Genomic DNA, 26,879 nt, shown 5'->3' with positions numbered 1-26,879 from the left:
GTACTAAACTCAGAGTACAAGTGTATGTGGGTGGAACGATGGTGCATGTGAGAAGTCCCGAGAGATAGGTTTAATGCGTGTGAAAAAAAGACTAGCCTATAGCTCTCCACGCGGCTATTCCTGTCAAACGCCCCATTAACCGTAAGATATGTATACGGCAGTGCCAGTTATTGCACGTACACAACAATAGAAATAGAACTACCATGGCATATGCTACACCACGGTCGAGAATACTTGCCCACGTTACGCCATCTGGGAATAGTGCCGCACATCGAAACTAGAACCATCAATAATTTTGATCTTGCGTCTCGTCACATTCCAAATTTCTACTACTACCACGCTATATTGAATTGCAAACCTGTTCACACCGACCACAACCTAAACAGTTTCCCACTTAGGAGCGTATTAGTACTCGGTTATAAATACTACTATGCCAAGATGACTGCACATTCCTCCTCAACTCCTCATCCACAAAAACAAACAAGTCATTCAACATCCTTCCCTTCCGTCTGCCATGGCCAGCGTGAGTTCCGGGTCGAGAGATTACCACCAGGGAGAGGCGAGCATGGAAGCGGAAGCACGAGAGTTGTCCCGCCTCGCTGCGAAAGCAGCAGACATGTCCCGCCGCGCGGAAGTAGTAGCACAAGGTCCTGCCGTGCCGCCGAAGCAGCACGAAGGTTCTGCCGCGATGTCGATGCAGCAGACTAGTCCGGCCCTGATGTCTACTACACAACCTTCTTCTTGTAGACGTTGTTGGGCCTCCAAATGCAGTGGTTTGTAGGACAGTAGCAAATTTCCCTCAAGTGGATGACCTAAGGTTTATCAATCCGTGGGAGGCGTAGGATGAATATGGTCTCTCTCAAACAACCCTGCAACCAAATAACAAAGAGTCTCTTGTGTCCCCAACACACCCAATACAATCGTAAATTGTATCGGTGCACTAATTCGGCGAAGAGATGGTGATACAAGTGCAATATGGATGGTAGATATGGATATTTGTAATCTGAAATTATAAAAAAGCAAGGCAACTAATGATAAAAGTGAGCGTAAACGGTATTGCAATGCTAGGAAACAAGGCCTAAGGTTCATACTTTCACTAGTGCAAGTTCTCTCAACAATAATAACATAACTGGATCATATAACTATCCCTCAACATGCAACAAAGAGTCACTCCAAAGCCACTAATAGCGGAGAACAAACGAAGAGATTATGGTAGGGTACGAAACCACCTCAAAGTTATCCTTTCTGCTCGATCTATTCAAGAGTCCATAGTAAAATAAACGAAGCTATTATTTCGGTTCAATCTATCATAGAGTTCATACTAGAATAACACCTTAAGACACAAATCAACCAAAACCCTAATGTCACCTAGATACTCCATTGTCACCTCAAGTATCCGTGGGCATGATTATACGATATGCATCACACAATCTTGGATCCATCTATTCAACCAATACAAAGTACTTCAAAGAGTGCCCCAAAGTTTCTATCGGAGAGTCAAGACGAAAACGTGTGCCAACCTTTATGCATAGGTTCATGGGCGGAACCCGCAAGTTGATCACCAAAACATACATCAAGTGGATCACGTGATATCCCATTGTCACCACAAATAAACACGGCAAGACATACATCAAGTGTTCTCAAATCCTTAAAGACTAAATCCGATAAGATAACTTCAAAGGGAAAACTCAGTCCATTACAAGAGAGTAGAGGGGGAGAAACATCATAAGATCCAACTATAATAGCAAAGCTCACGATACATCAAGATCGTGCAAAGTCAAGAACACGAGAGAGAGAGAGAGAGGAGTAGTTCACCCTCGGGGCACCCTAGGAGGGCGTGCCCAGGGGGTGGGCGCGCCCCCCTATCTCGTGGCCTCCTCGACGCTTCCCTGGCTTGCACTCCAAGTTCCCGGGATTGCTTCTGTTCCAAAAATAAGTTTCCTGAAGGTTTCACTCCATTTGGACTCTGTTTGATATTCCTTTTCCTCGAAATACTGAAATAGGCAAGAAACAACAATATGGGTTGGGCCTCCGGTTAATAGGTTAGTCCCAAAAAATGATATGAAAGTGTAAAGTAAAGCCTATAAACATCCAAAATAGGTAATATAATAGCATGGAACAACCAAAATTATAGATACGTTGGAGACGTATCAAGCATCCCCAAGCTTAATTCCTAATCGTCCTCGAGTAGGTAAATGATAAAAACAGAATTTTTGATGTGGAATGCTACCTAGCATAATTCTCAATGTAATTTTCTTTATTGTGGCATGATTGTTCAGATCCAAATGATTCAAGATAAAAGCTTATAAAACATAAAAATAACAATACTCAAAGCATACTAACAAATAATCATGTCCTATCAAAATAGCATAGCCAAAGAAAGCTTATCCCTACAAAATCATATAGTTATGCCATGCTTCATTTCTGTAACACAAAATACTCCCATCATGTACAACCCCGATGACGAGCCGAGCAATTGGTTCATACTTTTTAACACGCTTCAGCTATTTCAACTCTTACGCAATACATGAGCGCAAGCCATGGACATAGCACTATGGTGGTATATGGTGGTGGTTGTGAGGACAAAAAGGGAGAAGATAGTCTCACATCAACTAGGCGTATCAATGGGCTATGGAGATGCCCATTAATAGATATCAATGTGTGTGAGTAGGGATTGCCATGCAACGGATGCACTAGAGCTATAAATGTATGAAAGCTCACCAAAAGAAACCTAAATGGGTGTGCATCCAACTTGCTTGCTCACGAAGACCTAGGGCATTTTGAGGAAGCCCATCATTGGAATATACAAGCCAAGTTCTATAATGAAACATTCCCACTAGTATATGAAAGTGACAACATAAGAGACTCTCTATCATGAAGATCATGGTGCTATTTTGAAGCACGAGTGTGGAAAATAGATAGTAGCAATTGTCCCTTCTCTTTTTCTCTCATTTCATTTTTTTCCTTTTTCTCTCTCTTTTTCCCTTTTTTTCTTTTTTTTATTTTTTTTATTTGGTGGGCTTCTTTGGCCTCTTTTATTTTTATAAAGTCTGAAGTCTCATCCCGACTTGTGGGGGAATCATAGTCTTCATCATCCTTCCCTAACTTGGGACAATGCTCTGATAATGAAGATCATCACACTTTTATTAGTTTACAACTCGAGAATTACAACTCAATACTTAGAACAAGATATGACTCTATATGAATGCCTCCGGCGGTGTACCAGGATATGCAATGAATCAAGAGTGACATGTATGAAAATTATGAGGGTGGCCTTGCCACAAATACGATGTCAACTACATGATCATGCAAAGAGCAATATGACAATTATGGAGCGTCTCATAATAACGGAACGGTGGAAAGTTGCATGGCAATATATCTCGGAATGGCTATGGAAATGCCATAATAGGTAGGTATGGTGTCTGTTTTGAGGAAATTAAATAACGGGTGCATGATACCAGCGAAATTTGTGCGGCATAATAGAGGCTAGCAAAGTGGAAGGGTGAGTGTGCGTATATCCATGGACTCACATTAGTCATAGAGAACTCATATACTTATTGCAAAAGTCTACTTAGCCCTCAAAGCAAAGTACTACTACGCATGCTCCTAGAGGGATAGATTGGTAGGAAAAGACCATCGCTCATCCCCGACTGCCACTCATAATTAAGACAATCAAAAGAGTACCTCATGCAACAAATTTGTCACACAACTTTTACGATACGTGCATTCTATGGGACTTGCTAATTTCAACACAACTATTTCTCAATTTCATAATTACCCACTAGCATGACTCTTAACATTACTACCTTTATATATATCTCAAAACAATTATCAAGCATCAAATTGATCCTAGTGTTTAATGCACTTTCTATGATAGTTTTTATTATACCCAAGTTGGATGCTCATCATTCTAGGACCGAATTTATAACCATAGCAAGTACCATGCTGTTCTAAGAGACTCTCAAAATAATATAAGTGAATCATGAGAGACTAGAAATTTCTAGAAAATTAAGCCACCTCTGTGCTCTAAAAGATATAAGTGAAGCACGAGAGCAAAAACTATCTAGCTCAAAAGATATAAGTGAAGCACATAGAGTATTCTAATAAATTCTAATCAAGTGGGCTTCTCCCAAAAGGTGTGTACATCAAGGATGATTGTATTAAACTAAAAAGCAAATACTAATATCATACACGACGCTCCAAGCAAAACACATATCATGTGGCGAATAAAAATATAGCTCCAAGTAAAGTTACCAATGAATGAAGACGAAAGAGGGGATGCCTTCCGGGGGCATCCCCAAGCTTAGGCTTTTGGCTACTCTTGAATATCTTGGGGTGCCATGGGCATCCCCAAGCTTAGTATTTTGCCACTCCATATTCCATAGTCCATCAAATCTTTACCCAAAACTTGAAAACTTCACAACACAAAACTCAACAAGAAATCTTATAAGCTCCGTTAGTGAAAGAAAGCAAAACCACCACATAAGGTACTGTAATTAACTCATTATTTATTTATATTGGTGTTAAACCTACTGTATTTCAAGTTCTGTATGGTTCATACCCTTACATACTAGCCATAGATGCATCAAAATAAACAAACAACACATAGAAAACAGAATCTGTGAAAAACAGAATAGTCTGTAGTAATTTGTATCAAACGTATAATTATATAGCTCCAAAAATTCTGTAATAAATTGGTAGACCTGAGGAATTTGTCTATTAATCATCTGAAAAAATAATCAACCTAAAATCACTCTCCAGTAAGAAATGGCAGCTAATCTCGTGAGCACTAAAGTTTCTGTTTTTTACAGCAAGATCATAAAGACTTCACCCAAGTCTTCCCAAAGGTTCTACTTGGCACAAACACTAATTAAAACATAAAACCACATCTAACCAGATTATAGATGAATTATTTATTACTAAACAGGAACAAACAGAAGGGAACAAAAATAAATTGGGTTGCCTCCCAACAAGCGCTATTGTTTAATGCCCCTAGCTAGGCATGACGATTTCAATGATGATCACATAAAAGATAAGAATTAAAACATAAAGAGAGCATCATGAAGAATATGACTAGCACATTTAAGTCTAACCCACTTCCTATGCATAGGGATTTTATGAGCAAACAACTTATGGGAACAATATGTTGGAAATATGCCCTAGATGCAATAATAAATTAGTTATTATTATATTTCCTTGTTCATGATAATCGTTTATTATCCATGCTATAATTGTATTGAAAGGAAACTCAGATACATGTGTGGGTACATAGACAACACCATGTCCCTAGTAAGCCTCTAGTTGACTAGCTCGTTGATCAATAGATGGTTACGGTTTCCTGACCATGGACATTGGATGTCGTTGATAACGGGATCACATCATTAGGAGAATGATGTGATGGACAATACCCAATCCTAAGCCTAGCACCAAGATTGTAGTTCGTATGCTAAAGCTTTTCTAAATGTCAAGTATCATTTCCTTAGACCATGAGATTGTGCAACTCCCGGATACCGTAGGAATGCTTTGGGTGCACCAAACGTCACAACGTAACTGGTGGCTATAAAGGTGCACTACGGGTGTCTCCGAAAGTGTCTGTTGGGTTGGCACGAATCAAGACTGGGATTTGTCACTCCGTGTAAATGGAGAGGTATCTCTGGGCCCACTCGGTAGGACATCATCATAATGTGCACAATGTGACCAAGGGGTTGATCACGGGATGATGTGTTACGGAATGAGTAAAGAGACTTGCCGGTAACGAGATTGAACAAGGTATCGGCATACCGACGATCGAATCTCGGGCAAGTACAATACCGCTAGACAAAGGGAATTGTATATGGGATTGATTGAATCCTCGACATCATGGTTCATCCGATGAGATCATCGTGGAACATGTGGGAGCCAACATTGGTATCCAGATCCCGTTGTTGGTTATTGACCGGAGAAAGTCTCGGTCATGTCTGCATGGTTCCCGAACCCGTAGGGTCTACACACTTAAGGTTCGATGACGCTAGGGTTATAAAGGAAGTTTGTATGTGGTTACCAAATGTTTTTCGGAGTCCCTAATGAGATCCCAGACGTCACGAGGAGTTCCGGAATGGTCCGGAGGTAAAGATTTATATATGGGAAGTCCTGTTTTGGTCACCGGAAAAGTTTCGGGTTTTATCGGTAACGTACCGGGACCACCGGGAGGGTATCAGGGGTCCACCAAGTGGGGCCACCATCCCCGGAGGGCAGCATGGGCCAAGTGTGGGAGGGGGCCAGCCCCAGGTGGGCTGGTGCGCCCCCCCCCCCCCCCCACAAGGGCCCAAGGCGCCTAGGGTTTGGGGAGGGGGCGCACCCACCTAACATGGGGGGGCAAGTTTCCCCTCTCCCCCCCTTGGCCGCCCCCTCAGATGGGATCTTGGGCTGGCTGCCGCCCCTAGGGTGGAACCCTAGGTGGGGGCGCAGCCCCCCTCTCCCCCTATATATAGTGGAGGCAAAGGGGCAGCCCAACACACGAAGTTCTTCTCCTGTTGGCGCAGCCTTACCTCTCTTTCTCCTCATATCTCGCGGTGCTTGGCGAAGCCCTGCAGGATTGCCACGCTCCTCCACCACCACCATGCCGTTGTGCTACTGCTGGACAGAGTCTTCCTCAACCTCTCCCTCTCTCCTTGCTGGATCAAGGCATGGGATACGTCACCGGGCTGCACGTGTGTTGAACGAGGAGGTGCCGTCCGTTCGGCACTAGGATCTCCGGTGATTTGGATCACGACGAGTACGACTCCTTCAACTCCGTTCTCTTGAACGCTTCCGCTTAGCGATCTACAAGGGTATGTAGATGCACGTTCCTTCCCCTCGTTGCTAGTCTGTCCATAGATAGATCTTGGTGACTCGTAGGAAAATTTTGAATTTCTGCTACGTTCCCCAACAGTGGCATCATGAGCTAGGTCTATTGCGTAGATTCTATGCATGAGTAGAACACAAAGTAGTTGTGGGCATTGATTTTGTTCAATATGCTTACCGTTACTAGTACAATCTTAATTCGGCGGCATCATGGGATGAAGCAGCCCGGACCGACCTTACACGTACACTTACGTGAGACAGGTTCCACCGACTGACATGCACTTGTTGCATAAGGTGGCTAGCGGGTGCCAGTCTCTCCCACTTTAGTCGGATCGGATTCTATGAAAAGGGTCCTTATGAAAGGTAAATAGCAATTGACATATCACGTTGTGGTTTTTTTGCGTAGGTAAGAAACGTTCTTGCTAGAAACCCATAGCATCCACATAGAACATGCAAACAACAATTAGAGGATGTCTAACTTGTTTTTGCAGGGTATGCTATGTGATGTGATATGGTCAAGAAGAATGTGATGAATGATATGTGTATGAGATTGATCATGTTCTTGTAATAGGAATCACGACTTGCATGTCGATGAGTATGACAACCGGCAGGAGCCATAGGAGTTGTCTTTATTTATTGTATGACCTGCGCGTCATTGAACAATGCCATGTAATTACTTTACTTTATTGCTAACTGGTAGCCATAGTAGTAGAAGTAATAAGTTGGCGAGACAACTTCATGGAGACACGATGATGGAGATCATGATGATGGAGATCATGGTGTCATGCCAGTGACGATGATGATCATGGAGCCCCGAAGATGGAGATCAAAAGGAGCAAAATGATATTGGCCATATCATGTCACTTTTTGATTGCATGTGATGTTTATCATGTTTATGCATCTTATTTGCTTAGAATGACGGTAGTAAATAAGATGATCCCTCATTAAAATTTCAAGAAAGTTTTCCCCCTAACTGTGCACCGTTGTGAAAGTTTGTCGTTTCGAAGCACCACGTGATGATCGGGTGTGATAGATTCTAACGTTCACATACAATGGGTGTAAGCCAGATTTACACATGCGAAACACTTAGGTTGACTTGACGAGCCTGGCATGTACAGACATGGCCTCGGAACACAAGAGACTGAAAGATCGAGCATGAGTCGTATAGTAGATACGATCAACATGAAGATGTTCACCGATGATGACTAGTCCATCTCACATGATGATCGGACACGGCCTAGCTGACTCAGATCATGTAATCACTTAGATGACTAGAGGGATGTCTATCTGAGTGGGAGTTCATTAGATGAACTTATTTATCCTGAACATAGTCAAAAACCCTTTGCAAATTGTGTCATAGCTCGCGATTTAGTTCTACTGTTTTAGATATGATCCTAGAGAAAATTTAGTTGAAAGTTGATAGTAGCAATTATGCAGACTGGGTCCGTAAACTAAGGATTGTCCTTGTTGCTTCGTAGAAGGCTTATGTCCTTAATGCACCGCTCAGTGTGTTGAACCTCGAACGTCGTCTATGGATGTTGTGAACATTTGACATACACATTTTGATAACTACGTGATAGTTCAGTTAAATGGTTTAGAGTTGAGGCACCAAAGACGATTTCGAAATGTCGCGGAACATATGAGATGTTTCGAGGGCTGAAATTGGGATTTCAGGCTCATGCCCACGTCAAGAGGTATGAGACCTCCGACGAGTTTTCTAGCCTACAAACTAAGGGAGAAGATCTCAATCGTTAAGCTTGTACTCAGATTGTCTGGGTACAACAATCACTTGAATCGAGTGGGAGTTAATCTTCCAGATGAGACAGTGATGTTTCTCCAAAGTCATTGCCACCAACCTACTAGAGCTTCGTGATGAACTATAACATAACAGGGATAGATATGATGATCCTTGAGCTATTCGCGATGTTTGACACCACGAATGTAGAAATCAAGAAGGAGCATCAATTGTTGATGTTTAGTGAAACCACTAGTTTCAAGAAGGGCGAGGGCAAGAAGGGGTACTTCATGAAATGGCAAATCAGTTGCTGCTCCAGTGAAGAAACCCAAGGTTGAACCCAAACCCGAGACTAACTGCTTCTGTAATGAGGGGAACGGACACTGAAGCAGAATTACCCTAGATACTTGGTAGATGAGAAGGGTGGCAAGGTCGATAGAAGTATATTGGATATACATTATGTTAATGTGTACTTTACTAGTACTCCTGGTAGCACCAGGGTATTAGATACTGGTTTGGTTGCTAAGTGTTAGTAACTCGAAATAAAAGGTTACGGAATAAACAGAGACTAGCTAAAGGTGAGCTGACGATATGTGTTGGAAGTGTTTCCAAGTATGATGTGATCAAGCATAGCACGCTCCCTCTACCATCGAGATTGGTGCTAAACCTGAATAGTGTTATTTGGTGTTTGCGTTGAGCATAGACATGATTCGATTATGTCTATCGTAATGCGGTTATTCATTTAAGGAGAATAATGGTTACTCTATTTATTTGAATAATACCTTCAATGGTCTTACACCTAAAAGAATGGTTTATTGAATCTCGATCGTAGTGATACACATTTTCATGCCAAAAGATATAAGATAGTAATGATAGTACCACTTACTTGTGGCACTGCCATGTAAGTCATATTGGTATAAAACGCATGAAGAAGCTCCATGTTGATGGATCTTTGGACTCACTCATTTTTTGAAAAGTTTGAGACATGCGAACCATGTCTATTGGTGTATACGCATGAAGAAACTCCATGCAGATGGATCGTTTGGACTCACTTGATTTTGGATCACTTGAGATATGCAAATCATACCACATGGGCAAGATGACTGAAAAGCCTCGTTTTCAGTAAGATGGAACAAGATAGCAACTTGTTGGAAGTAACACATTTTTTATGTGTGCAGTCCAATGAGTGCTGAGGCATGTAGTGAATATCGTTATGTTCTTACTTCGCAGATGATTCAAGTAGATGTTGAGTATATTTACTTGATGAAACACAAGTTTGAATTATTGAACGGTTCAAGTAATTTCAGAGTGAAGTTGAAGATCATCGTGATAATAGGATAAAATGTCTATGATATGAACATGGAGATGAGTATCTGAGTTACGAGCTTTGGCACGCAATTAAGACACTGTGGAAATTGTTTCACAATTAATACCGCCTGGAACACCATAGTGTGATGGTGTGTCCGAACATCATAGTTGCACCCTATTGGATATGGTGCGTACCATGATGTCTCTTATCGAATTACCACTATCGTTCATGGGTTAGGCATTAGAGACAACCTCACTCACTTTAATAGGGCACCACGTAATTCCGTTGAGATGACACAATTTGAACTATGGTTTGGAGAAATATGAGTTGTCGTTTCTTAAAAGTTTGGGGCTTCGGCGCTTATGTGAAAAGGTTTCAGGTTGATAAGCTCGAACCCAAAGTGGATAAAATGCATCTTCATAGGACACCCAAAACAGTTGGGTATACCTCCTAATTCAGATCCGAAAGCAATAGGGATTGTTTCTTGAATCGGGTCCTTTCTCGAGGAAAAGTTTCTCATGAAAGAATTGAGTGGGAGGATGGTGGAGACTTGATGAGGTTGTTGAACCATCACTTCAACTAGTGTGTAGCAGGGCACAGGAAGTTGTTCCTGTGGCACCTACACCAATTGAAGTAGAAGCTTATGATAGTGATCATGAAACTTCAGATCAAGTCACTACCGTACCTCGTAGGGTGACGAGGATGCGTACTACTTCAGAGTGGTACAGTAATCCTGTCTTGAAGGTCACGTTGCTAGACAACAATGAACCTACGAGCTATGGAGAAGCAATGGTGGGCCCATATTCCAACAAATGGTTAGAAGTCATGAAATACGAGATAGGATCCATGTATCAGAACAAAGAATGGACTTTGGTGGACTTGCCCGTTGATCGGCAAGCCATTGAGATAAATGGATCTTTAAGAAGAAGACGGACGTGAACGGTAATGTCACCGTCTGTGAAGCTCGACTTGTGGCGAAGAGTTTTTCACAAGTTCAACGAGTTGACTACGATGAGATTTTCTCATCCGTAGCGATGCTTAAGTCCGTCGGAATCATGTTAGCATTAGCTGCATTTATGAAATCAGCCAACTGGATGTCAAAACGAGTTTCCTTACCAGTTTTCGTAAGGAAAGGTTGTATGTGATACAATCAGAAAGGTTTTGTCGATCCTAAGGATGCTAAAAGGTATGCTAGCTCCAGCGATCCTTCTATGAACTGGAGTAAGCATCTCGGAGTTGGAATGTACGCTTTGATGAGATGATCAAAGATTTTGGGTTTATACAAAGTTTATGAGAAACTTGTATTTCCAAAGAAGTGAGTGGGAGCACTATAGAATTTCTGATAAGTATATGTTGTTGACATATTGTTGACCAGAAATGATGTAGAATTTCTAGAAAGCACATAGGGTTATTTGAAAAGTGTTTTTCAATAGAAAACCTGGAATAAGCTGCTTGAACATTGAGCATCAAGATCTATGAGGATAGATCAAAACGGTAAATGGTACTTTCAAATGAGCACATACCTTGACATGATCTTGAAGGTGTTCAAGATGGATCAGTCAAAGAAGGAGTTCTTGCCTGAGTTGTAAGGTATGAAGTTAAGAGTTAAAGCTCGACCACGGCAGAAGAGAGAGAAAGGACGAAGGTCGTCCCCTATGCTTCGGACATAGGCTCTATAGTATGCTATGCTGTGTACCGCACCGGAAGTGTGCCTTGCCATGAGTCAGTCAAGGGGTACAAGAATGATCCAGGAATGGATCATTGGACAGCGGTCAAAATTGTCCTTGGAGTAAATAAGGACATGTTTCTCGATTATGGAGGTGATAAAGAGTTCGGCGTAAAGGGTTACGTCGATGCAAGCTTTAACACCTATCCGAGTGACTCTGAGTAGCAAACCGGATACATATAGTGGAACAACCATTTGGAATAGCTCCAAGTGGAGCGTGGAAGCAGTATTTACAATATGACATAGAGATTTGCGAAATACATACGGATCTGAATGTTGCAGAGTTGTTGACTAAAACCTCTCTCACAAGCAAAACATGATCAAACCCCAGAACTCATTGAGTCTTAATCACATGGTGATGTTAACTAGTTTAGTGACACTAGTAAACTCTTTGGATGTTGGTCACATGGCGATGTGACCTATCAGTGTTAATCACATGGCGATGTGAACTAGATTATTGACTCTAGTGCAAGTGGGAGACTGTTGGAAATATGCCCTAGAGGCAATAATAAATTAGTTATTATATTTCCTTTTTCATGACAATTGTTTATTATCCACGCTATAATTGTATTGAAAGGAAACTCAGATACATGTGTGGGTACATAGACAACACCATGTCCCTAATAAGCCTCTAGTTGACTAGCTCATTGATCAATAGATGGTTACGGTTTCCTAACCATGGACATTGGATGTCGTTGATAACGGGATCACATCATTAGGAGAATGATGTGATGGACAAGACCCAATACTAAGCCTAGCACAAAGATCGTAGTTCGTATGCTAAAGCTTTTCTAAATGTCAAGTATCATTTCCTTAGACCATGAGATTGTGCAACTCCCGGATACCGTAGGAATGCTTTGGGTGCACCAAACGTCACAACGTAACTGGGTGGCTATAAAGGTGCACTACGGGTGTCTCCGAAAGTGTCTGTTGGGTTGGCACGGATCGAGACTGGGATTTGTCACTCCGTGTAAACAGAGAGGTATCTCTAGGCCCACTCGGTAGGACATCATCATAATGTGCACAATGTGACCAAGGGGTTGATCACGGGATGATGTGTTACGGAACGAGTAAAGAGACTTGCCGGTAACGAGATTGAACAAGGTATCGGCATACCGGCGATCGAATCTCGGGCAAGTACAATACCGCTAGACAAAGGGAATTGTATATGGGATTGATTGAATCCTCGACATCGTGGTTCATCCAATGAGATCATCATGGAACATGTGGGAGCCAACATGGGTATCCAGATCCCGCTATTGGTTATTGACCGGAGAACGTCTCGGTCATGTCTGCATGGTTCCCGAACCCGTAGGGTCTACACACTTAAGGTTTGATGATGCTAGGGTTATAAAGGAAGTTTGTATGTGGTTACTGAATGTTGTTCGGAGTCCTGGATGAGATCCCGGATGTCACGAGGAGTTCCGGAATGGTCTGGAGGTAAAGATTTATATATGGGAAGTCCTGTTTTGGTCACCGGAAAAGTTTCGGGTTTTATCGGTAACGTACAGGGACCACCGGGAGGGTCCCGGGGGTCCACCAAGTGGGGCCACCATCCCCGAAGGGCAGCATGGGCCAAGTGTGGGAGGGGGCCAGCCTCAGGTTGGCTAGTGCCCCCCCACAAGGGCCCAGGGCACCTAGGGTTTAGGGAGGGGGCGCACCCACCTAACTTGGGGGGCAAGTTTCCCCTCCTCCCCCCTTGGCCGCCCCCTCAGATGGAATCTTGGGCTGGCCGCCGTCCCTAGGGTGGAACCCTAGGTGGGGGCGCAGCCCCCCCTCTCCCCCTATATATAGTGGAGGCAAAGGGGCAGCCCAACACACGAAGTTCTTCTCCTGTTGGCGCAACCTTACCTCTCTTTCTCCTCATATCTCGCGGTGCTTGGCGAAGCCTTGCAGGATTGCCACGCTCCTCCACCACCACCACGCCGTTGTGCTATTGCTGGATGGAGTCTTCCTCAACCTCTCTGTCGTGGAATTATCACGTCAGATGTTCTTGTGAAAGGACTTAGTCGTGGAGGCATCGCAACGGGTTAGCTTGAAGGGGTTAAACCGGACAAGGGACACGGGAGTTTTATACTAGTTCGGCCCCTTCGATGAAGGTAAAAGCCTACGTCTAGTTGTGATGGGATTGATTGGGTTTCGATGATCAGGGAGCGCAATCCGCTTGCCTGAGTCTCGAGTTGTTGTTTCTTGTCCCTGAACCGCCGCCGGGTCATCCCCTTATATACACGGGTTGACGCCCAGCCGGTTTACAGAGTCCCGAGGCCGACTCATACAAGTGTTCGGCTAGGTCTCTCCTTTCCTTATCTCACAATACAGGCTATATGACTATGGCGGTTTACCACTATGGGCCCTAATCCGCCTTTGGGCTCTGGGCCTCTAAGCTTCATAGTAAAGCGCCACCTTCCGGGTCTTCGTGGGCTTCAATATGGTTGAGCGTGAACCGGCCCCCTCCTGGGCGGTTTATACTCAGTAGTTATATCCCCAACATTAGGCCCCAGATTGATTTGAACCTATTCATGTTAATCTTTGATACTTAGCAGAATCCTATGAACGCCTTCTTTCATTCCTCGTAAACCGCCATGATGCCTTCTTTTGTTAAACCGCCATGACGTCATCCTCTGGATACAGCAACGGATCATCATGACGTCATTTCTGTAAAAAAATGAATAAAAAGATTCCCTTTATTTAATGTCATCCGGAAACCGAGGCGACAACTGCACCACTTTCCGCATTGGACTCCTCGATTCTCGCGCCTGTCACTCATCCCTTGCCCTGTTATAAATAGGCCCGACGGGCACTTTAATTTTCTCCCCCTTGCTTCTCCTCTTCTTCCTCGCGACCGAAAGAAGCCCCCAGCGCCGCCGCCGCCGTCGATCTTCGACTCTGCACCGACCAAGGCTGCTGCATCACCCTGTTTGTTCCAGAGGCCCTGCCGCGTTCTTCCGCCGCTGTTGTGGCCCTGGTGAGCTCTCTTCCGCGTAACCCTAGATCTTCATTAGGGTTTCCAGTTCATCCATGTTCATCGCCGTTCATCAGTTCTCTTGTGTTCCTTCTTCTAGTCTTCCTATTGAGTATATATGTGTGCGCCTGACTGCTTTGAACTGCGGCTAGATCCATGTTGTTAGTTCACCGGACCATAACATCTTACTGCTTCTGCATAGACTCCGTCTGGTTCGTCTCTGTTCCTATTTAGCACCATTGTAGGGCTTAGAAACATTTCCTTTAGTTACCCATGGTAGATCCAAAATCACACTGCCATATTATGAAACCTGTTTTTGTAACACTTAGCAGAAATTTGAAATTCTGGCTATCCTGCCTATAGGCGGTTTAACTCCTTAAAAGTCAATCCGCCATATAACATTAGCCCTCTCTTAAACCGCCAACTGAATTCGCACAGTATCCTTCTCCGGTTTAACACTGAATTAGACGCCTTAAATCGGAAACTTTCATTTGCAGTTCCTCTTTCCGGAATGTCGAAGCAATTTTCTGCCTGCAATTGGGTTCCCTCCCGGATCACGGAGACACAGATCAACGGTTACGTCACCACCGGTGCCTTAGCTTCGAAGAATACTCTCCATTGGCGAGTTTCGGAATCGGAATGTCCACCTGAACCTCAAGGGGAGAGTGATTGTGTTTATGCAACATTAGACCGGGGATTTAGTCCGCCCGGATCAAAAAATTTCCGGGATGTCCTTGCCAAGCTTCCAACTCCATCCGCAAGATATTGGTCCGAACTCTATATCAAACATATGCAACTTTCAAGTATTTGTGCGAAGTTTATCTTCAAGAAGAGCCAACCGTGGAATTGTTCCGGGATTTTTTCATCTGAACCGCCGCACAGAATTCTCAGATGGCCCCAACATAGAGCTTGGTGGCGTATCAATTCAAAAGAGGAAAGAAGTTGATTTCCCTCATGCCAAAGACCATAGCCATCCTAAAGATTGGAACCAGACCTGGTTTTACTGCAGGAATACTGCTCCTGATGGAGAAAATCCCTTGCCGGGCTACCGCCCTCACAGGCTTAGCAACGGCCACCCAATGCCTCCGCGTCTAACCGCCGCGGAACGGAAGAATTTTGCTCCTCAACTCGCCAAGCTCCGGGCTCTAATGGCCAATGGTTTAACTGGCATTGATCTTGTCCGCTGCTGGGTTTCATGGGGCATTCTACCCTTAAGTTGCCGCCCCGGGTTGATGCATGAGTATACCGGAAGTGCAAAAGATCCTCAACGTCATCATGAAGTAATAATGACCGAACTTGAAATCACTGAATGTGTCAAGAAGATGCTTGATGAACCGGTCTCTGCATGCAGCCAAACCGGTTTGGCTCCGTTTTGTGTTTCAACAAACTGCCAGCAGTAAGTTCATGTACATATCTTACTGGCTTCCGTATTGACTGTTTACTAACCTTTCTTTACCTTTATCTCAGGCCGACAGCTCTTTCTGGAAACGTAAACAAACCGGCACGTGCCCCTCGTGTAAAAACCAAGGTCACCAAGAAGGCCGGCAAGAAGAAAGCGCCGAATCTTCTGATCCGCCGGAGGAGGAAGAATCAGACGCAGAGGTAGAACTTGATTCACTTGGCACCCTTTTCGTACATCTTATTGACAATGATCCTCTTCAGGATGAAACTGAGGCCAGCCATGCAGATCATATTGAGGTAATTCTTCTTTCTTCCAACTCAGAGCCTATGCCGGCTCAAAGAGTTCGCCGTGTAGTCTGGAAAGTAAAACAATCTCACCCCCTTGCTCATCTGGATCCAATTTTCTTTGAAGAAACAACAAGCAGAAGAACGTCGCACAACCCGGCATAGTGGTCAACAAATTACCTCATCCGGTTTAGCTGATACGCCCCCCCCCCGGAAACGTCGTCCAGAGGTGTCTTGCTCTCCTGAAAAACAATACCCCTTTAAAGGTTTCTTCCGATGCCCTCTCAATCCATCTGACCCGAATTACCAGGCCTCTTCTAGTTCGTCTGGCGGTTCGTCGACCACCCAATTGCCTCCTCTCAAAGTTGTCGCCGGGTAAGTGTTACCTGTTTTGTAACTTTACTTTGTCGGTTTACCATACTCTAACCTTTTATGTTATAGCGCCAAAGCTCGATTAAGCAAGAAAGCCAAGACCAGCAACCCTACTGTTGGAGTTGATCTGGAAAAGACACCCGAACATCAAGAGGTTGCTATGGACAGTTCTGCTGGGCCTAATCAAGATGGCAATGCTAAACCGCCAGAAGCTGAACCAACCGCAGAAGCTGATACTTCAAATCCTCCTGCTCCTCCAAGCACGACAATGCAACAGCAGGACTCAATTGCCGATCCGCCACATTCAGGTGACAAACTGCCAAGTCCTGTTCAACATATTGATTCCTCTAGCCCGGCCAAGGATGATGATGTTATTGTTACAGGCACTGCATACAACGCCCCTGGAAACCCGGTTGTTCTATCCAAGCATACTGCTAAGGATGAATCTACTGCCATGAACAAAGGAAAGGGTACAACTGATCTATCTGCTTATACCGGTTTCTACGCTCAAGATCTTCATTCCGGCTTTCTGAACCGGCTATACACAAGCCGTGATTTTGAAGCCGGTTTAGTGAATCTGATGAAAGAGCGCTATGAGGTGAACATTGCACTTTTAAAAACTCTGCCCCTTTATTGCATTGTAGCCCCCAAGGGCCGGTTTGTCCTGAGAAAGTCAAACCGGTACTTTGACTTCATGCTGTAACTTGTGAACTATTCTTTGGCTGATCAAACATACATTAGCCCCCAAGTGCCATGATTAAAACATGTATTAATCTTTGGGACTTTGAAATATCCGTATAAAAAATGATCCGCATTAGCCGAGTGTATAACTGGTTATATGCTTGGGACTTTGAATAAAAATATTAACATGCTTTCTTACTGTTACGGAGTGAAATAAATCTTGAGACTCAACAAGCAGAAACCATCAAAGCCAAGGATGAGCTGAAAACCGCCTTGACCACCATGGAGCAGCTTAAGGCATGGTTTAAATCTGAGCAGGCCAACTGGGACACCGAGAAAACCGGTCTGATGAAGCGAGCAGAAACTGTTGAATCGGCTCTTAAACCGGTGGCAGAAGAATTATCTGGGACTGAAGTGCCAAATCAATGCCATGACCTCTGCCATATTTGGTAAGTAGTGGTTGCCAAAAGTTGTATCCCTTTGAAATTTCATCGGTTTAACATGTATTTCTTGAACCGATATAGGAAATCGCATCGCTCACCTGGGTTCTGACATGCGGAAGAGACTTAAAGCGGCATATACACTGATTGATCAGCTGTATACCGGCACTCAACGGGTTATATGCGCAACTTCATATGATAATGCGGCACCAACACTTATCAAGGATACACTGGATCGTCTTTCAATGACGCCAGCGCAAATAGAAGCTGAAGCGATCCGCTGCTCGGGCCGGCGCTTTGCTGGCGCTAACTCGAGCCAAGGCATGGATAGCTGACATTGACCCGGCTGATATATCCAAAGGCTTCCCCAGTGCCCAAGAAAATGGCGAAGAATTTGACAATGACGCCCTGAAACGGGTAACAAGGGAGATGCGTCCTTTGGCGAGTCAACTAGCAGAAGAAGCGAACCTGACGGTTCACCGATCATTCTATGATGCAGACAACAAACGGGTTGAAGCCGTGATTCCTGAAGTGCAGAGCCTCATTCCACCAATTCGTAAGCATACTTACGCTCCTGACGTTGATCCAGCTGAGCTTATAAGTGAAGAGGCTGTCTTTCAGGCTTTAACCCGGATTGACTGGACCACCAACGACTTCCAGCCCTTGGATGAGGAGGTTGAACCGACGCAAGATGATCCGTCTACCTTGCGTCAACCGGTGATGAAGCTTAATCCGTCAAGGCAATTGATATATCAGGAACGATCCATGAATATTTCCATATTTTGGGCCTTGGAGCGCCGTGTAATAGGATAGCAAAAAACTTATGCTGATCTGCTGCCATCGCGCAAGAGATATTTTACATGAACTCGCCATATCAGTGTGAATTTTTATTCCAAGTATCATGATATGCAATTCCGGTATGCATAAAAAACAAAGGGTCCGGGCGGTTTACAAAGGGTCCGGTAGTACAAGATCCCTGGCTAGTTGGCGAGCCAACTTGAATTGCGATAAGGGTGAGAAACCAAAATCTGAAGTATTTGTATCGCCATCATTTTCTGATGTCGTAGATTAAGTCATGCCGGGTGATGATTCACGCCAGACGATCCGGGCTGTTGACAGGAAATCAATGCCAAGCCGGGTTAAGAAAACTCCGGTTTAAAATAAAGGTATGTCAACGTAAAGTTGCAAACCGAGCCGGTTTAAGAAATGTCGGTCTTAGAAGTCGGTTGAACAAGCCAAAAAATTGGTTTAAAATTCAGCCAAAGTTCAAATGAAAACCGTGTAGTCGAGGCTTTTTGGGGGCTGCCAGGCCCAAATGCGAGGCTTTTTGTGGGTTGCCAGGCCACTGAGTTGAACCATTTAACAAAGCCTTTTAAGATAGACCTCCAACTAGCCAATCACCATTTTAACTTTGACAAGTTCAGGGTCTCAAGGAGAGTAACTATGAAACGTTTGGAGGGCCGTGCCAGGATGACCTGGATAGGAGTGTGTTACTTGATGAAGGCAGGTTAACCCGGGGTTTTAGGTAAATATACCAGGCTTCCAAGCCGTGGGTCAATACCCAGCTACAAGGGTCCATTCAGACTTCTTGGTATTGGACCAAGGAGCCCCCAAGTAACGTGATGAGCGGTGCTCATTAGGTGCCTATGTTTGAGTTGTGCATAGCATCGAAACTCTCTTTGGCCCTTTGGGTGTGAAGCTCCCAAGCTCTATGGTGTGATAGCCGGTTCAAGGGATAATACTTCGCTTGGTCAGCTGAAGCCCCCAAGTAACTCAAAGAATATTTGAGAAAAAACAGCAGAGGCCCCGCTTTGAAGCAAGGATGCTGATTTATTTATTGATGATAATATATACATCGTCAAAATATGTACATAAAAGAGAGCCTATGGCTCAAGTGTAGTAAGGCCGGAGGAGAGCTATGTTCCAGGGCCGCGTGGTCTCCTCCTCAGATTTGCGTGAGTCATCTCGAACGTCAATGAGGTAGTATGATCCGTTGTGCAGATTCTTACTGACCACAAAGGGTCCTTCCCAAGGCGGGGATAACTTGTGTATACCGGTCTGATCCTGGATAAGTCGGAGCACCAAGTCACCTTCTTGAATGGCTCTTGTCCTAACCCGACGGCTGTGATAGCGCCGCAGGTCTTGCTGATAAACCGCCGAGCGTGCCAAAGCCATATCCCGCTTCTCATCTAGTAAATCCAGTGCCTCTTGGTGAGCTTGCTCATTGTCCGCTTCGACATAATTAGCAACCCGGGGGGAATCATGACGTATATCACTTGGGAGAACCGCCTCTGCTCCGTAGACCATGAAGAAAGGCGTATATCCTATTGATCGATTGGGGGTGGTGTTGATACTCCACAACACAGAAGGTAATTCTTCCACCCAACAACCCGGCGTCCGTTTCAACGGAATCATGAGCCGGGGTTTAAGACCCTTTAAGATTTCTTGATTAGCTCGCTCTGCTTGACCGTTGGATTGAGGGTGCGCGACAGATGCTAGATCAAGCCGGATATGCTCTCTTTGACAGAAATCCTCCATCTCACCTTTGGAGAGGTTAGTACCATTATCCGTGATAATGTTGTGTGGATAACCAAAGCGGAAAATAATCTTTTTGAGAAATTGAATCGCCGTCGCTGCATCACAGTTGCTAACAGGCTCCGCTTCAACCCACTTGGTGAATTTATCAACTGCCACCAACAGGTGGGTTTTCTTGTCTCGGGAACGCTTAAAAGGCCCCACCATATCAAGCCCCCAAGTAGCAAAAGGCCAAGTGATTGGAATCATCCGTAGCTCCTGAGCCGGAACATGAGCTCTGCGGGAAATTTTTTGACAAGCATCACATCGCTTTACCAGATCCTCCGCATCAGCATGGGCTGTCAGCCAGTAAAACCCATGACGAAAAGCTTTTGCAACCAGGGACTTTGAACCGGCTTGATGACCACAATCCCCTTCATGAATTTCCCTGAGGATCGCTTGGCCTTCTTCCGAAGAAACACAACGCTGAAATACGCCTGAAACGCTACAGCGGTGTAACTCGCCATTGTGAATAACCATGGATTTAGAACGCTGGACTATCTGTCGGGCCAGGACTTGATCATTTGGTAGCTCACCCCGGTTCATATATTGCCAGATATGGAATCGTCCAATCCGGCACGACATGTAAAGCAGCCACCAGCTGCGCCTCCGGATCAGGAACAGCCAGATCCGCTTCTGTAGGCAATTTAACAGACGGGTTATGCAATATATCCAGAAAGGTGTTAGGAGGTACCGGTTTATGCTGAGATCCAAGTCGGGTCAAAGCGTCTGCTACTTCGTGTTTGCGCCGATCAATATGCTCAACCTGGTAACCTTTGAAGTGACCCGCCACCATATCTACCTCACGCCTGTAAGCCGCCATGAGTGGATCCTTAGAATCCCAAGTACCAGAAACTTGCTGAGCCACCAGATCAGAATCGCCAAAGAAACGAACTCGAGTTAAGTTCATCTCCTTAGCCACGCGGAGACCATGAAGTAGGGCTTCATATTCAGCTGCATTGTTAGTACAAGGAAACATCAAGCGGAGGACGTAGCAAATTTTATCACCTCGGGGGGATGTAAGGACAACTCCAGCCCCCGAGCCTTCCAACTGCCTTGATCCATCGAAATGAATGGTCCAGTATGTATTATCCGGTTTCTCTTCCGGTGCTTGTAACTCGGTCCAGTCATTGATAAAGTCCACAAGAGCCTGCGACTTAATGGCTGTGGGAGGCACATAGTTCAAACCATGTGGACCAAGCTCAATTGCCCACTTTGCAACCCGGCCAGTTGCTTCTCTGTTTTGGATGATATCACCCAAGGGAGCCGAACTAACCACTATGATGGGGTGACCTTGAAAATATTGCTTGAGTTTCCGACTGGCCATAAAAACCCCATACACCAACTTTTGCCAATGTGGATAGCGTTGCTTTGACTCGATCAGGACTTCACTGATGTAATATACTGGACGTTGAACCGGATATTCCTTCCCAGCCTCTTTACGCTCGGGCATTAGCAGCCACATATAATAGTAAAGGCTCATTATTGACTGGGGCTGCCAGAACTGGCGGTTCAACCAATTGCCGCTTTAACTCCTCAAAGGCCGCATTGGCTGCATCACTCCAGACGAAATTATCCGTTTTCTTCAGCATCTGATACAAGGGAACGGCCTTCTCACCCAAATGACTGATGAACCGGCTGAGAACTGTGATCCGGCCTGCGAGACGTTGAACATCATAGATACATGTCGGTTTGGCCAAGGATGTGATTGCCTTGAATTTTTCCGGATTAGCCTCAATGCCCCTGTTAGACACCAGAAAACCGAGCAGCTTGCCTGCCGGAACACCAAAGACACACTTATCCGGATTAAGCATCATTTTGTAAACCCGGAGGTTGTCAAACGTCTCCTTGAGATCAGCTATCAATGTCTCATTTTTCCTGGATTTCACCACGATGTCATCCACATAGGCATGAACGTTACGCCCAATCTGCGTGTGAAGACAATTTTGCACACAACGCTGATAGGTTGCTTGAGCACTCTTGAGCCCAAAGGGCATAGAAACATAACAGAAGGCTCTAAAGGGAGTGATGAAGGCTGTTTTCTCCTGGTCCTTAACTGCCATTTTGATCTGATCGTACCCTGAGTAAGCATCCAAAAAACTCAGGCGCTCACAACCCGCCGTTGCATCAATGATTTGATCAATACGCGGGAGAGCAAAAGGATCCGCTGGGTAAGCCTTATTTAAGTCCGTGTAATCAACACACATGCGCCAAGTCCCGTTTTTCTTAAGAACCAGCACCAGATTAGCCAACCATTTAGGATGAAAAACTTCAACGATAAACCCAGCCGCCAACAGCCGGGCTACCTCCTCCCCAATTGCCTTGCGTTTCTCTTCATTAAAGCGACGAAGGAATTGCTTGACTGGTTTAAACTTCGGATCAATGTTAAGGGTGTGCTCAGCGAGTTCCCTCGGTACACCTGGCATGTCAGAAGGCTTCCATGCAAAGATGTCCTGGTTCTCACGGATGAACTCGATGAGCGCGCTTTCCTATTTTGGATCCAGATTGGTGCTGATGCTGAACTGTTTGGACGAATCGCCAGGTACAAAGTCAACAAGCTTCGTCTCATCCGCCGGTTTGAAGTGCAGGGTTGGGTCGTGCTCAGTGGTGGGCTTCTTCAGAGGGGTCATATCTGCCGGATCAACATTTTCCTTGTAAAATTTTAACTCATCTGTAGCACAAACCGACTCAGCGTAAGCCGCATCACTCTCTTCGCAATCCAAAGCGATTTTACGACTTCCATGAACTGTGATGGTTCCTTTGTGACCCGGCATCTTGAGCTGCAAGTAAATATAACATGGCCTCGCCATGAATTTTGCATAAGCCGGTCGCCCAAACAGTGCGTGATACGGGCTCTGGATTCTCACCACCTCGAAAGTCAATGTCTTAGACCGGGAATCATGCTCATCTCCAAACACAACTTCCAAAGCAATCTTGCCCACTGGATACGCCGACTTTCCTGGTACTACACCATGAAAAACAGTATTGGACGGTTTAAGATTCTTATCAGTCAGCCCCATGCGACGGAATGTCCCATAATACAGAATATTAATACTGCTTCCTCCATCCATAAGTACTTTGGTGAACCTGTAACCTCCTACCTGAGGTGCCACCACCGGAGCTAGCTGACCCGGATTGTCAACCCGGGGCGGATGATCCTCCCTACTCCACACGATAGGTTGTTCCGACCAGCGCAGATAGCGTGGAACTGCCGGTTCAACCGCATTAACTGCCCTCTTATGCAGCTTCAGATCTCGCTTGCACAGACTAGTGGTGAATACATGATATTGTCCACCATTCAACTGCTTCGGGTTACTCTGGTAACCTGACTGCTGTTGATTCCCTTGATTACCCTGCTGGTTATTACCGCTTTGGTTGTTCTGGTTATTCTGATTGTTTTGAAATCCAGAGCCTGAACCGCCGCCGCCATGAAAACCTGGACCTGAACCACCCCACAGGCCCTAATCATATCGGAAGAGATCAGAATTTTTGAATTGCCTCATAATATTGCAATCCTTCCAGAGATGAGTTGCGGGGGCTTCTTTGGTTCCGTGCTTTGGACAGGGCTGATTCAACAAGCGCTCCAGATTCATCGACCCACTGCGCTGGGGCGGTTTACCTTTACGACGCTGCACATTAGCATTAGCCACAAAATCTGAATCCCCTTTACGCTTACCATTATTCCCATGGCCTCCCTGGTTGTGCTGCTGTCCCTTCACACCGCCATTCCTCTTTCCCTTCTCCGGTTTCTCATTATCAGAATCGGGATCCTTGGTATTATCAGAATCGGCATATTTTACCAAGGCTGCCATGAGGGTTCCCAGGTCGTTGCAGTGACGTTTGATTCGTCCCAACTTCTCCTTCAGTGACTTAAACCGGCAATTACGCTCTAGCGTGATAATCGCTTGGCCGGCGTTAATTCGGTCGGCCGAGTGCAAAACTTCTGAGACCCGGCGCACCCAATGGGTTGTGCACTCGTTCTCGCCCTGAACACAAGCATCCAGATCTACAATGGACATGGGCTGTTTGCACATATCCTTAAAATTGGCTATAAACCGGGCCTTCAACTGATCCCATGACTCAATGGAGTTAGCCGGCAGATTCTTCAACCAGGTACGGGCTGTCCCATTCAACATCATCGTGAAGTATTTTGCACAAGCTGCCTCATCTACATCCAGCATCTCCATTGCCATCTCGTAAGTCTCGACCCACGCCTCAGGCGGCTGATCTGCCGTGTAATTAGGCACCTTGCGCGGACCCTTGAAATCCTTGGGAAGACGCACGTTACGGAGGGACGGAATGAGGCACGGCACTCCCCAGGAACTGAAAGCAAGCCCGGTGCCTCTGTCAACCGATACTGCTAGCTGAACCGGGGCGGGTTGATGGCGACCCAAAACACCATCCCTTCGTGCCTTGCCATGATCCACTACTTCCTGAGCATTGCGACGCCGCGCGCTGCTAGATACTTCCGGTTCGTCCATCCGCCTGCTATAGCTTGGGCTCGGATGAGGAGTTGAATGAATTCTATCCCGGCTATATGAATAAGCCTGCTGCTGCATTACGGCGGTTTGAAGGAGGTCTCTTGCTCGCCTCGTCTCAACTGCCTCCATTGAATCTCCTTCCATCAGGATGGCGGCCAGGCGTGAGGCCACAGCAATCATGTTATCCAGGGGGCTCGAAAAGTGACCCGGCGGCGTAGGCATATACTGTGGCGGGTTAACCGTCCGTCGGGGTAACTCCATTGCTTGTGGCTGATCCGGGGCAATCCTAGGCGCCTCGGCTCGGTTTGCGGCCGCCGGATTGCTCAGCCCAGCGCCTGGTGTCTGAAAGAGATATACCCCTTCGTAAACCGGCGGCAATCGTGACTGATATTTCCTTCGCATCACATCCTCTGACGCAGTCCGATCTAACATGAGTCGGTAATTCTGTGCTTGTATCTGCTGTGATTGAGCATTCAAAGCGGCCTGTTCCTCGGCCATCCTATTGTCCTCAGCCACCAAGTCTTCCTTAGCCTGCGCAATTTGCTCTTTCAATCTTGCAACCTCTGCATCGTGCTGATTTCGTGTTTCTGGGGTAAATGTCTCCGTTAATAAGGTCTCCCAAGCATCCATTAAACCGGCGAGAACCTGTGCCGGCCGGCGCGCCGAAGTACCTGCCCCGGCCGCTGATCCGGTATCTATTGCCGTGGTAGATGAAGACTGCAAAACGGGCTGTGTGTTGGCCATGTAAATAGCAACCCGGCTCGGTGCTTCAAGGAGGTCCGGAATACTGTTGCCATCGGAATGCCCTTCGGGCATGCCGTCCTGAATCTGGTACAAGGACTCAGTTTCACTAGTGGATGATTCGTCGTCGGAGTATACCGCCATCTCGTCCTCAGACACCAGTTCAGATCCGATCCCATGGACACATCCTATGAACGAACGCTTCACGGCAGGCGTAACCCGGGCTGGACTCGCACGTTGAGCCGTCTCGACGAGGTCGGTGCAGGTGTCCAGCTCAGGGCCCGGTTCACCGATCTTGCCAATGAAGACATGAATTCCGCCGAAGGGAACCCGGTACCCGTACTCGATTGAGCCGGCTTCGGGGCCCCATCCTTTGTCGTCGATGTAAATCTTGCCGCGATGACTTTTGGTCATCCGGCCGATCACGTACCCCTTAAGTCCTTCAGAGCAGCCCTTCAAGAACTCGACACCATCGTTCGATAGCCCCACGGTGGGCGCCAACTGTCATGGAATTATCACGTCAGATGTCCTTGTGAAAGGACTTAGTCGTGGAGCCATCACAATGGGTTAGCTTGAAGGGGTTAAACCGGACAAGGGACACGGGAGTTTTATACTAGTTCGGCCCCTTCGATGAAGGTAAAAGCCTACGTCTAGTTGTGATGGGATTGATTGGGTTTCGATGATCAGGGAGCGCAATCCGCTTGCCTGAGTCTCGAGTTGTTGTTTCTTGTCCCTGAACCGCCGCCGGGTCGTCCCCTTATATACACGGGTTGACGCCCGGCCGGTTTACAGAGTCCCGAGGCCGACTCATACAAGTGTTCGGGTAGGTCTCTCCTTTCCTTATCTCACAATACAGGCTATATGACTATGGCGGTTTACCACTATGGGCCCTAATCCGCCTTTGGGCTCTGGGCCTCTAAGCTTCATAGTAAAGCGCCACCTTCCGGGTCTTCGTGGGCTTCAACATGGTTGAGCGTGAACCGGCCCCCTCCTGGGCGGTTTATACTCAGTAGTTATATCCCCAACATTAGGCCCCAGATTGATTTGAACCTGTTCATGTTAATCTTTGATACTTAGCAGAATCCTGTGAACGCCTTCTTTCATTCCTCGTAAACCGCCATGATGCCTTCTTTTATAAACTTTGTTAAACCGCTGTGACGTCATCCTCTGGATACAGCAACGGATCATCATGACGTCATCTCTGTAAAAAATAAATAAAAAGATTCCCTTTATTTAATGCCATCCCAGAAATCAAGGCGACAGCCACGCCACTTGCTGCTTTGGATTCCTCAATTCTCGCGCCTGTCACTTATCTCCCTGCCCTGTTATAAATACACCCGACAGGTACTT

Source organism: Triticum aestivum, chromosome 7B (genome assembly GCF_018294505.1).
Source record: "Triticum aestivum cultivar Chinese Spring chromosome 7B, IWGSC CS RefSeq v2.1, whole genome shotgun sequence".
Lineage (NCBI taxonomy): Eukaryota > Viridiplantae > Streptophyta > Magnoliopsida > Poales > Poaceae > Triticum > Triticum aestivum.
The sequence above is the reverse complement of the archived record's forward strand: the minus strand, read 5'-3'. Positions refer to the sequence as shown.